At 42.1% G+C, this 13,212-nt stretch overlaps 1 non-coding gene across 1 annotated transcript; it reads left to right on the top strand.

Moving 5' to 3' along the window:
* The first annotated feature begins 437 nt into the window (after positions 1-437).
* LOC143797434 (U6 spliceosomal RNA) lies at positions 438-544 on the top strand. The gene has a single exon (XR_013220465.1). It is a non-coding gene; the product is annotated as a U6 spliceosomal RNA (small nuclear RNA).
* Positions 545-13,212: the final 12,668 nt, after the last annotated feature.

Genomic DNA, 13,212 nt, shown 5'->3' with positions numbered 1-13,212 from the left:
TCTCCAGCAGCCTTTGGCCTCAGTAACACGCAGCTTCCTGCTATTGGGCCTTCACTCGAATGAGGCCCCGCCCCTTCCGGTGACATCATTACTTGGTTCTAGTCACTAACCACTGATTATCGCCAACTTCCGGTCTGTCTTCCGTCTCCTGTCCTGTGGCCTCAGCTATTGCAGTGACCGTGAAAGTGAATGTGTGAGGCAGTATGGGATAGCGGGCGGTGCTATGCTGATATCCAGGAGTACACCATGATGCATTGCGTGATTAAGTACTCTCCTAAACTCATAAACAATTAGATGCAAGTGACTGTATGTGGGGACAGCGTAATTCTAGGCTGGAGGCTGCAACAGGCAGGAGGGAGTGATACATGAAAGTCGCCATAATCTAACGTTAGGAGACATAGAGGACTATATATACAGCATGAGCCACCACTGACGTCGTGCTCGCTTCGGCAGCACATATACTAAAATTGGAACGATACAGAGAAGATTAGCATGGCCCCTGCGCAAGGATGACACGCAAATTCGTGAAGCGTTCCATATTTTATGTCCTTCCTCAGTGATTTTATTATGTTCCCATATTATATGTCTCCCACAGTGATATCATTATGTTTCCATATTATATGTCCCCCACAGTGATACCATTATGTTTCCATATTATATGTCTCCCACAGTGATACCATTATGTTTCCATATTATATGTCCCCCACAGTGATATCATTATGTTTCCATATTATATGTCCCCCCCACAGTGATATCATTATGTTTCCATATTACATGTCCTCCCACAGTGATATCATTATGTTTCCATATTACATGTCCCCCACAGTGATATCATTATGTTTCCATATTATACGTCCCCCACAGTGATACCATTATGTTTCCATATTATATGTCTCCCACAGTGATACCATTATGTTTCCATATTATATGTCCCCCACAGTGATATCATTATGTTTCCATATTATATGTCCCCCCCACAGTGATATCATTATGTTTCCATATTACATGTCCTCCCACAGTGATATCATTATGTTTCCATATTACATGTCCCCCACAGTGATACCATTATGTTTCCATATTATATGTCTCCCACAGTGATACCATTATGTTTCCATATTATATGTCCCCCACAGTGATATCATTATGTTTCCATATTATATGTCCCCCACAGTGATATCATTATGTTTCCATATTATATGTCCCCCACAGTGATATCATTATGTTTCCATATTATATGTCCCCCCCACAGTGATAGCATTATGTTTCCATATTATATGTCCCCCACAGTGATATCATTATGTTTCCATATTATATGTCCCCCCCACAGTGATAGCATTATGTTCCCATATTATATGTCCCCCCACAGTGATATCATTGTTTCCATATTATATGTCCCCACAGTGATATCATTATGTTCCCATATTATATGTCCCCCACAGTGATATCATTATGTTTCCATATTATATGTCCCCCACAGTGATATCATTATGTTTCCATATTATATGTCCCCCCCACAGTGATAGCATTATGTTTCCATATTATATGTCCCCCACAGTGATATCATTATGTTTCCATATTATATGTTCCCCCCACAGTGATAGCATTATGTTCCCATATTATATGTCCCCCCACAGTGATATCATTGTTTCCATATTATATGTCCCCACAGTGATATCATTATGTTCCCATATTATATGTCCCCCACAGTGATATCATTATGTTCCCATATTATATGTCCCCCACAGTGATATCATTATGTTTCCATATTATATGTCCCCCACAGTGATAGCATTATGTTCCCATATTATATGTCCCCCACAGTGATATCATTATGTTTCCATATTATATGTCCCCCACAGTGATATCATTATGTTTCCATATTATATGTCCCCCACAGTGATATCATTATGTTCCCATATTATATGTCCCCCCACAGTGATATCATTATGTTTCCATATTATATGTCTCCCACAGTGATAGCATTATGTTTCCATATTATATGTCCCCCACAGTGATATCATTATGTTCCCATATTATATGTCCCCCACAGTGATATCATTATGTTCCCATATTATGTCCCCCACAGTGATATCATTATGTTTCCATATTATGTCCCCCACAGTGATATCATTATGATTCCATATTATATGTCCCCCCCACAGTGATAGCATTATGTTTCCATATTATATGTCCCCCACAGTGATAGCATTATGTTCCCATATTATATGTCCCCCACAGTGATATCATTATGTTCCCATATTATATGTCCCCCACAGTGATAACATTATGTTCCCATATTATATGTCCCCCACAGTGATATCATTATGTTTCCATATTATATGTCCCCCCACAGTGATATCATTATGTTTCCATATTATATGTCCCCCCACAGTGATATCATTATGATTCCATATTTTATGTCCCCCCCACAGTGATATTATGTTCTCATATTATGTCCTCCACAATGATATCATTGTTTCCATATTATATGTCCCCCACAGTGATATCATTATGTTTCCATATTATATGTCCCCCCCACAGTGATATCATTATGTTTCCATATTATATGTCCCCCCCACAGTGATATCGTTATCTTTCCATATTATATGTCCCCCCACAGTGATATCATTATGTTTCCATATTATATGTCCTCCCACAGTGATATCATTATGTTTCCATATTATGTCCCCCCACAGTGATATCATTATGTTTCCATATTATATGTCCCCCCACAGTGATATCATTATGTTTCCATATTATATGTCCCCCCACAGTGATATCATTATGTTTCCATATTATATGTCCTTCCTCAGTGATTTTATTATGTTCCCATATTATGTCTCCCACAGTGATATCATTATGTTTCCATATTATATGTCCCCCACAGTGATATCATTATGTTTCCATATTTTATGTCCCCCACAGTGATATCATTATGTTCCCATATTATATGTCCCCCCACAGTGATATCATTATGTTTCCATATTTTTGTCCTTCCTCAGTGATTTTATTATGTTCCCATATTATGTCTCCCACAGTGATATCATTGTTTCCATATTATATGTCCCCCACAGTGATATCATTATGTTTCCATATTTTATGTCCCCCACAGTGATATCATTATGTTCCCATATTATATGTCCCCCCACAGTGATATCATTATGTTTCCATATTATATGTCCCCCACAGTGATATCATTATGTTTCCATATTATATGTCCCCCACAGGGATATCATTATGTTTCCATATTATATGTCCCCCACAGTGATATCATTATGTTTCCATATTATATTTCCCCCACAGTGATATCGTTATGTTCCCATATTATATTTCCCCCACAGTGATATCATTATGTTTCCATATTTTATGTCCCCCACAGTGATATCATTATGTTCCCATATTATATGTCCCCCCACAGTGATATCATTATGTTTCCATATTATATGTCCCCCACAGTGATATCATTATGTTTCCATAATATATGTCCCCCCCCACAGTGATATCATTATGTTTCCATATTATATGTCCCCCACAGTGATATCATTATGTTTCCATATTTTATGTCCCCCCCACAGTGATATCATTATGTTTCCATATTATATGTCCCCCCCACAGTGATAGCATTATGTTCCCATATTATATGTCCCCCACAGTGATATCATTATGTTCCCATATTATATGTCCCCCACAGTGATATCATTATGTTTCCATATTATATGTCCCCCACAGTGATATCATTATGTTTCCATATTATATGTCCCCCACAGTGATATCATTGTTTCCATATTTTATGTCCCCCCACAGTGATATCATTATGTTCCCATATTATATGTCCCCCACAGTGATATCATTATGTTCCCATATTATATGTCCCCCACAGTGATATCATTATGTTTCCATATTATATGTCCCCCCCCCCACAGTGATAGCATTATGTTCCCATATTATATGTCCCCCACAGTGATATCATTATGTTCCCATATTATATGTCCCCCACAGTGATATCATTATGTTTCCATATTATATGTCCCCCACAGTGATATCATTATGTTTCCATATTATATGTCCCCCCTCACAGTGATAGCATTATGTTCCCATATTATATGTCCCCCACAGTGATATCATTGTTTCCATATTATATGTCCCCCACAGTGATATCATTATGTTTCCATATTTTATGTCCCCCCACAGTGATATCATTATGTTTCAATATTATATGTCCCCCCCCCACAGTGATAGCATTATGTTCCCATATTATATGTCCCCCACAGTGATATCATTATGTTTCTATATTATATGTCCCCCACAGTGATATCATTATGTTTCCATATTACATGTCCCCCCTCACAGTGATAGCATTATGTTCCCATATTATATGTCCCCCACAGTGATATCATTGTTTCCATATTATATGTCCCCCACAGTGATATCATTATGTTTCCATATTATATGTCCCCCACAGTGATATCATTATGTTTCCATATTATATGTCCCCCACAGTGATATCATTATGTTTCCATATTATATGTCCCCCACAGTGATATCATTATGTTTCCATATTATATGTCCCCCAGAGTGATATCATTATGTTTCCATATTATATGTCCCCCCACAGTGATATCATTGTTTCCATATTATATGTCCCCCAGAGTGATATCATTATGTTTCCATATTATATGTCCCCCACAGTGATATCAGTTTCCATATTATGTCCCCCACAGTGATATGATTATATTTCCATATTTTATGTCCCCCCAGTGATATCATTGTGTTTCCATATTATATGTCCCCCCACAGTGATATCATTATGTTTCCATATTATATGTCCCCCCACAGTGATATCATTATGTTTCCATATTATATGTCCCCCCACAGTGATATCATTATGTTTCCATATTATATGTCCCCCCACAGTGATATCATTATGTTCCATATTATATGTCCCCCAGAGTGGTATCATTATGTTTCCATATTATATGTCCCCCCACAGTGATATCAGTATGTTTCCATATTATATGTCCCCCAGAGTGGTATCATTATGTTTCCATAATAGCAAACTTTTTGCTGAAGTGTTCGATGACCGGCCGAACTTTGAACAGACGGTCAAAATTGGGGTCATCTCATGCCGGACACTGCACATTATCGTTGTAATGCAGGATCTTATGGATTGCCTCAAAACGCGGCCGGACCATGACCATTCGGAACACTGGAGTGTTATATAAAATATCAACACTCCAATATTGCCGGATTTCTGGCTTCTTCAGGATCCCCATATGAAGGACGAAGCCCCAAAACTGCATCATTTCAACTGCGTCTACAGGAGACCAGTTAGAAAATGATGAACCGGGGTTTTGCTCCAAAAATTGCCGAGCATACAAATTAGTTTGCTCCACCATGAGGTTACCAAAATCCTCAGAGAAAAAGAATTTTAAAAAGGCTATTTCTGTGAGGCCGGTGGTGTCAAACTTGATTCCTGATTCTGCCACAAAATCAGGAATCAGTGGCTCATAATTTTGGGGGGGCAAGGTCCATATGGGGTCCGAAGAGGGGCGCGCTGGTTCAGGAATGGTGGGCGCTGCCTCATCTTCTGTCCTGGGGCGTCTGCGTGGCGGTTCCGCAGGACCCGAGGAGGAAGATGAGGAGGAGGAAGAGGATGAAGAATCTGAAGAGTAAAGGAATGTGGGATCCTCTCCCTCGCTATCAGTGTCGGAGGCAAGGAAAGAATATGCCTCCTCTGCTGAATAGCGCTGCTGGGACGAACGGGACGAGCGGGACATTTTTTTTTTTGAGTATGGTGCTTGGGTATACTTTATTGGTAACTGTGTTTGTGTGGGGGGGATAGTGTTTGGTGCAAACTATTCTGAAAAGAAAAAGCTAAAGGAAAAAAAAGCAAATAGGGAGAAAAAAATACCTGTGAAAGAAAAGTCTAAAGCAGCAGGCCCTAGCTCTGATAAGTGAACCGCGTCACTTATCAAAGTTCGGTGGCTGCTGGGTGTGTGAATGGGGATGTGAAAAAAAAGGGCAAGCACAAGAGCCCTGATAAGTGAAACGCGTCACTTATCAAAGTTCGGCGGCGGCTGGGTGTGCGCACGGGGATGTGGAGGAAAAAAAAGAAACGAAAGGCACGGGTTTAGACGCAGCGGCTGGGTGCGCGGACGGGGATGTGGAAAAAAAAACGAAAGGCACGGGTTTAGACGTGGCGGCTGGGTGCGTGCACAGGGATGTGGAAAAAAAAGAAAAGAATCGAAAGGCACGGGTTTAGATGCAGCGGCTGGGTGCGTGCACGGGGATGTGGAAAAAAAAAGAAACGAAAGGCACAGGTTTAGACGCGGCGGCTGGGTGCGCGCACGGGGATGTGGAAAAAAAAAGAAACGAAAGGCACGGGTTTAGATGCAGCCTCTGTGTGCGCGCACGGGGATGTGGAAAAAAAAAAAAAGAAACAAAAGGCACGGGTTTCGACGCAGCGGCTGGGTGCGTGCATGGGGATGTGGAAAAGAAAAAAAGAAACGAAAGTCACGGGTTTAGACGCAGCGGCTGGGTGCTCACACGGGGATGTGGAAAAAAAAAGAAACGAAAGGCACGGGTTTAGACGCGGCGGCTGGGTGCGCGGACGGGGATGTGGAAAAGAAAAGTGAGCACGAGTGTTGATCGGTGAACTGCGTCACCAATCAACACTCAGCGGCTGCTAAATTTGGGCACGGACGGATGCGGTGCAAAGTGGGGGTGGAGGGGGAAAGGGAAGGAGGGGTAAAGGAAGATCGGGCCGGGATCGGGGATGAACACTTACGTTTGTAGTCTTTCTTCTGTCTTCTTTCTTTAGCAAGAATTGTGGTGTCACAGGCTACTGTGGCACCACAAGTCTCAGCACAGGAGGGGATCTGTCAGCGTGACTGCTCTGCAGGAATCCTCTGCAAGTGTGAGGATTCCAGCAGAGCAGTCAAACAGGTCAGGAAGAGGTGAGACAGGTCACAGAGCGGTCATACCGCTGCTGTAGCCTGTCATTGGTGGGATCGAATGATCACATCGATCCCACCAATCAGAGGAGGCCCTGGTGACGCCGGTGTTGCTAGGCACCAGCCTATGATCGGAGCTCACAGCTCTGATCATAGGCAGGTCACCAGCAGGTGACCGGCAGGTCACCATCAGGGCACAGCGCGGTCACACCGCTGCTGTGCCCTGTGATCACATCGATCGCGCCAATCCAGGGGGTGGCCAGGCACCGGCCCCAGGATCGAGTACATCGGTACTCGATCCTAGCCTGGGACCTCACTGTTTCAGCCAATCTGATTGGCTGAAACAATGAGAAAGGCTGTGATTGGCTGTTCAGAATTGAACAGCCAATCACAGCGATCGGGAGGCCGGCGCCATACCCCAAGATGCCGAGGCCATCTTCTGTAAGGTAAGATGGCGTCGGAATTTTAATGCGATCACTGCTACTTGAGTCGCGGTGTCGCATTAAAAGGTATGACGTACTATCCCGTCGGTGATCATACGGGCCCACCCCACCTCGATAGGATAGTACGTCTAATGTCAGAAAAGGGTTAATAAACATCCATTAACCCCTTAACCCCCAAGGGTTGTTTGCATGTTAATGACCAGGCCAATTTTTACAATTCTGACCTGTCCCTTTATGAGGTAATAACTCTGGACTGCTTCCATGGATCCCGGTGATTCTGACCTTGTTTTCTCGAGACATATTTTACTTCACGTTAATTGTAAAAATTTCTTTGATATTACCTGCGTTTATTTGTGAAAAAAACAGAAATTTGGCGAAAATGTTGAAAATTTTGCAATTTTCCAACTTTGAATTTTCATACCCTTAAATCAAAGAGATATGTCACTCAAACTACTTAATAAGTAACATTTCCCACAGGTCTACTTTACATCAGCACAATTATGGAACCAAAATTTTTTTTGTTAGGAAGTTATAAGGGTTAAAAGTCGACCAGCGATTTCTCTTTTACACCACCATTTTTTTTTAGGGACACATCACATTTGAAGTCACTTTAAGGGGTCTATATGATAGAAAATACCCAAAAATGACACAATTCTAAAAACTGCACCCCTCAAGGTGCTCAAAACCACATTCAAGAAGTTTATTAACCCTTGAGGTGCTTCACAGGAATTTTTGGAATGTTTAAAAAAAAATGAACATTTAACTTTTTTTTCACAAAAAATTTACTTCAGATCCCCCGATGTGCCTAAACAGTGGAAACCCCCCACAAGTGAAACCATTTTGGAAGTAGACCCCCTAATGAACTTATCTAGATGTGTGGTGAACACTTTGAACCCCCCAGTGCTTCACAGAAGTGTTTAATGTAGAGCTGTAAAAATTGAAAAACCATTTTTTTTTCAACAAAAATGATATTTTCGCCTCCAATTTTTCATTTTCCCAAGGGTAACAGGAGAAATGGGACCCCAAAAGTTGTTGTGAAATTTGTTCTGAGTATGCCGATACCCCATATGTGGCTGTTTGGGCACATGGCAGAGCTCGGAAGGGAAGGAGCGCCATTTTGGAATGCAGACTTTCATGGAATGGTCTGCGGGCATCATGTTGCGTTTGCAGAGCCCCTGATGTACCTAAACAGTAGAAACCCCCAAGTGACCCCATATTGGAAATTAGACCCCCCAAGGCACTTAACTAGTTGTGTTGTGAGAACTTTGAACCCACAAGTGTTTCACTAAAGTTTATAACGCAGAGCCGTGAAAATAAAAAATATTTTTTTTTTCCACAGAAATGATTTTTTTAGTCCCCAGTTTTGTATTTTACCAAGGGTAACAGGAGAAATTGGACCCCAAAAGTTGTTGTGCAATTTGTCCTGAGTATGTGGATACCCCATATGTGGGAGAAAACTACTGTTTGGGCGCACATCGGGGCTCAGAAGGGAAGTAGTGGCGTTTTGGAATGCAGACTTTGATGGAATGGTCTACGGGTGTCATGTTGCCTTTGCAGAGCCACTGATGTGCCTAAACAGTAGAAACCCCCCACAAGTGACCCCATTTTGGAAACTAGACCCCCCAAAGAACTTATCTAGATGTGTTGTGAGAACTTTGAAACCCCAAGTGTTTCACTAGTTTATAACGCAGGGTGGTAAAAATAAAAAATGATTTTTTCCCACAAAAATGTTGTTTTTAGTCCCCAAATTTTTATTTTCCCAAGGGTAACAGGAGAAATTGGACCCCAAAATTTGTCCAATTTGCCCTGAGTACGCTGATACCCCATATGTGGGGGGGGGGGGGGGGGTAAACCACTGTTTGGGCGCACCGCAGAACTCGGACAGGAAGGAGCATCGATTTACTTTTTCAACGCAGAACTGGCTGGAATTGAGATCGGATTCAATGTCACATTTGGAGAGCCCCTGATGTGCATAAACAGTGGAAACCCCCTAATTCTAACTCCAATCCTAACTCGAACACACCCCTAACCAGAACATGCCCTTAACCCTAACCACGCCCCTAACCCTGACACACCCATAATTCCAACCCTAACCGTAATCCAAACCCTAACCCCATCTCTAGCCCCAACCCTAATGGGAAAATGAAAATAAATACATTCTATTGCGCGTTTTTGTTTGGCAGCTGTCACACACTAAAAGACGCTTTTTATTGCAAATAAGAGTTTTTGCATCACATTTTGAGAGCTATAATTTTTCCATATTTTGGCCCACAGCGTCATGTGAGGTCTTATTTTTTCCGGGATGCGTTGATGTTTTTATTGGTACTATTTTCGGGCACATGACAATTCATGAATTTCTTTTAGGGTTCCGCGTGTGGTAAAATTGATAAAGCAGTTTTATTCTTTGGATTAGTATGATTACAGCGATGCCTCATTTATATCATTTTTTTTATGTTTTGGCTATTTTATACAATAAAAACTATTTTATATAAAAAATAATTATTTTTGCATCGCTTTATTCTGAGGACTATAACTTTTTAGTTTTTTGCTGATGATGCTGCATGGCAGCTCGTTTTCTGAGGGACAAGATGACGTTTTCAGCGGTACCATGTTTATATCAGTCTTTTTGTTCTCGTGTTATTCCACTTTTTGTTTGGCGGTATGAAGATAAAGCATTGTTTTCTGCCTCGTTTTCTATTTATTTTGTTACGCTGTTCACTGAAGGGGTTAACTAGTGGGACAGTTTTATAGGTCGGGTCGTTATGGACGCGGCGATACTAAATGTGTACTTTTATTGTTTTTTATTTACATAAAGAAATGTATCGGAACAAAACTGGATCACATCGCGTTGTTCTGAGGGTCTCAGGGATGCTTCTTTATGCCACCGGAACGCTGCTATCTTGTTTGATCACAGTGTTCCGGGGATTAAAGTGTCGGGGGTGGTCCGTGAGCGCTCCGGGCATTTAGGGGGGGGGGGGGGGTGTCAGCTGTGAGAATCACCTGAAACCCGGCCGCACTCCCCCCTGAGAGCACGGCTGATCGTATGTGACGTACTAATCCGTCCATGGGGATTAACCCCTTACTGACCTCGGATGGGATAGTACGTCCAAGGTCAGCTCCCCTGCTTTGATGCAGGGCTCCGCGGTGAGCCCGCATCAAAGCCGGGACATGTTAGCTGTTTTGAACAGCTGACATGTGCCCGCAATAGCGGCGGGTGAAATCGCGATTCACCCGCCGCTATTAACTAGTTAAATGCCGCTGTCAAACGCAGACAGCGGCATTTAACTACCGCGGCCGGATATGAGCGCATCGCCGACCCGTCACATGATCGGGGGTCGGCGATGCTTCAGTATTGTAACCATAGAGGTCCTTGAGACCTCTATGGTTACTGATCGCCGGTAGCTGTGAGCGCCACCCTGTGGTCGGCGCTCACAGCACACCTGATTTTCTGCTACATAGCAGCGAACAGCAGATCGCTGCTATGTAGCAGAGGCGATCATGCTGTGCCTGCTTCTAGCCTCCCATGGAGGCTATTGAAGCATGGCAAAAGTTAAAAAAAAAAAAGTTTAAAAAAAAATGAGAAAAAAATAAAAAAAAAATATAAAAGTTTAAATCACCCCCCTTTCGCCCCAATCAAAATAAATCAATTAAAAAAAAATCAAACCTACACATTTGGTATCGCCGCATTCAGAATCGCCCGATCAATAAAAAAAAGCATTAACCTGATCGCTAAACGGCGTAACGAGAAAAAAATCAAAACGCCAGAATTACGTTTTTTTGGTCGCCGCGACATTGCATTAAAATGCAATAACGGGCGATCAAAAGAACGTATCTGCACCGAATTGAAATCATTAAAAACGCCAGCTCGGCACGCAAAAAATAAGCCCTCAACCGACCCCAGATCATGAAAAATGGAGACGCTACGAGTATTGGAAAATGGCGCAATTTTTTTTTTTTTTAGCAAAGTTTGGAATTTTTTTTCACCACTTAGGTAAAAAATAACCTAGTCATGTTAGGTGTCTATGAACTCGTAGTGACCTGGAGAATCATAATGGCAGGTCAGTTTTAGCATTTAGTGAACCTAGCAAAGAAGCCAAGCAAAAAACAAGTGTGGGATTGCACTTTTTTTGCAATTTCACCGCACTTGGAATTTTTTTCCCGTTTTCTAGTACACGACATGGTAAAACCAATGATGTCGTTCAAAAGTACAACTCGTCCCGCAAAAAATAAGCCCTCACATGGCCAAATTGACAGAAAATTAAAAAAGTTATGGCTCTGGGAAGGAGGGGAGCGAAAAACGAACACGGAAAAACGAAAAATCCCAAGGTCATGAAGGGGTTAAGTGTCAGGTCACATGGACGGAATAGTACATCGGATGGCAGAAACGGGTTAAAAAATGTTGTCCTATATGACTTAAAACGGACCAGGCTGTATGGATCACAGACAATGGTAAGTGGCCACAGAAGGCCGACGTACACCGAGAAACACTGCTGGGACCAAATACATTGGTTACATGAGCGATTATCATGTCTTTTTTGTTTACTTTTTTTTTATATTTACTGTATTTTTGAACCATAAGAGGCACCACAAATTTTGGTGAGAAAAACACAAAAACATTTTTTGGATAAAATGAGGAACTTACAGTCTGTATTTACGGTAGCTAACATGGGGAGCGGTGGATTGGGGTCACAGGAGGCAGAGTTTGTGCTGCATGAAACCGGCGGCGGTGGGACGGTGCTGCAGGCCCTGGGTGGGAGGAGAGGTTGTCCCAGAGCTGCAAGGCTGCGGGTCCTGGGCTGGAAGAAGTGGTCGGGCTTCAGGAACAAGGCCTCGTGCGCACACTGAGATCTCGGCTGAGGACCTTCAGCCTCGCCCCACTTCTGCTACTGGCTTCCTGCAGCAGGGACTCTGCCTCCTTTGACCCTGCTCCACAACTGTGCCCCCCTATAAGCTATATTCAGACTATAAAACACACCCCAATTTTCCTAACAAATATGGGGGTAACAATTGCGTCTTCTAGTCAGAAAAATATTCTAAATGCTGCTGAGGACGGGAAATAAATTGTCAGTGAGATCTGAACAATCTAGTGCTGGTCTACTGGTGAGGATTGTGCTGCAGATTGTTTCCCAACAAATTGCAATGTGTGAACATGCCCCAAGCTTTAGAAATAAAACTTCAACCCATAGTTCTCAAACAGTTTTATTAAAAACACAAATAAATAAGTCTAACAAAAAGGAGAAAAATATAAATATATTTATTCATACGTCTTTAATAAACTTTACAGAACAATATGTAGAACGAAACCACGTTAGATAAGTAACAAAAACAAAGAGCACACGAGTGACAGCCCCCTCTTCCCCACCACAGCCCCCAACATGCAGCCCCATGAGAGTGACATTACCCACCTGCCGACACAGACACACGAGATTTACAAATGTAACCAAAATCCAGCTTCTTGGAAATTGCTAAATTTATTGGAAAATGTATAAAAAATGAAAACATGCTGAATTGCAGAGACGGCATAGAAACGTGTTTCAGACGCACATGGCCTCATCTGTGTGAATCGCGTTGCTATGCTGTCTCTGCAGTTTAGCACATTTTGATTTTTTCAGTAAGTTTAGTGATTTCTTAGAAACTGGATTTTCTTCAGATTTTATTTGCATTTGGTCCCAGGGATTCCCTGCTTCTGTGCTCCTAGAGCTTGGGTAAGGTGGTTTATTCCTATTTTATGTACAAGGGAGTTACATCACCCCGTTCACCTTGCAGCAAACCAATATGTATGATCTCCCCCTTCCCCACACAGCCCCTCCTCCTCG

Source organism: Ranitomeya variabilis, chromosome 1 (genome assembly GCF_051348905.1).
Source record: "Ranitomeya variabilis isolate aRanVar5 chromosome 1, aRanVar5.hap1, whole genome shotgun sequence".
Taxonomy (NCBI): domain Eukaryota; kingdom Metazoa; phylum Chordata; class Amphibia; order Anura; family Dendrobatidae; genus Ranitomeya; species Ranitomeya variabilis.
Note: the sequence above shows the minus strand (reverse complement) of the source record. Positions and strands in the feature narration are given on the sequence as shown.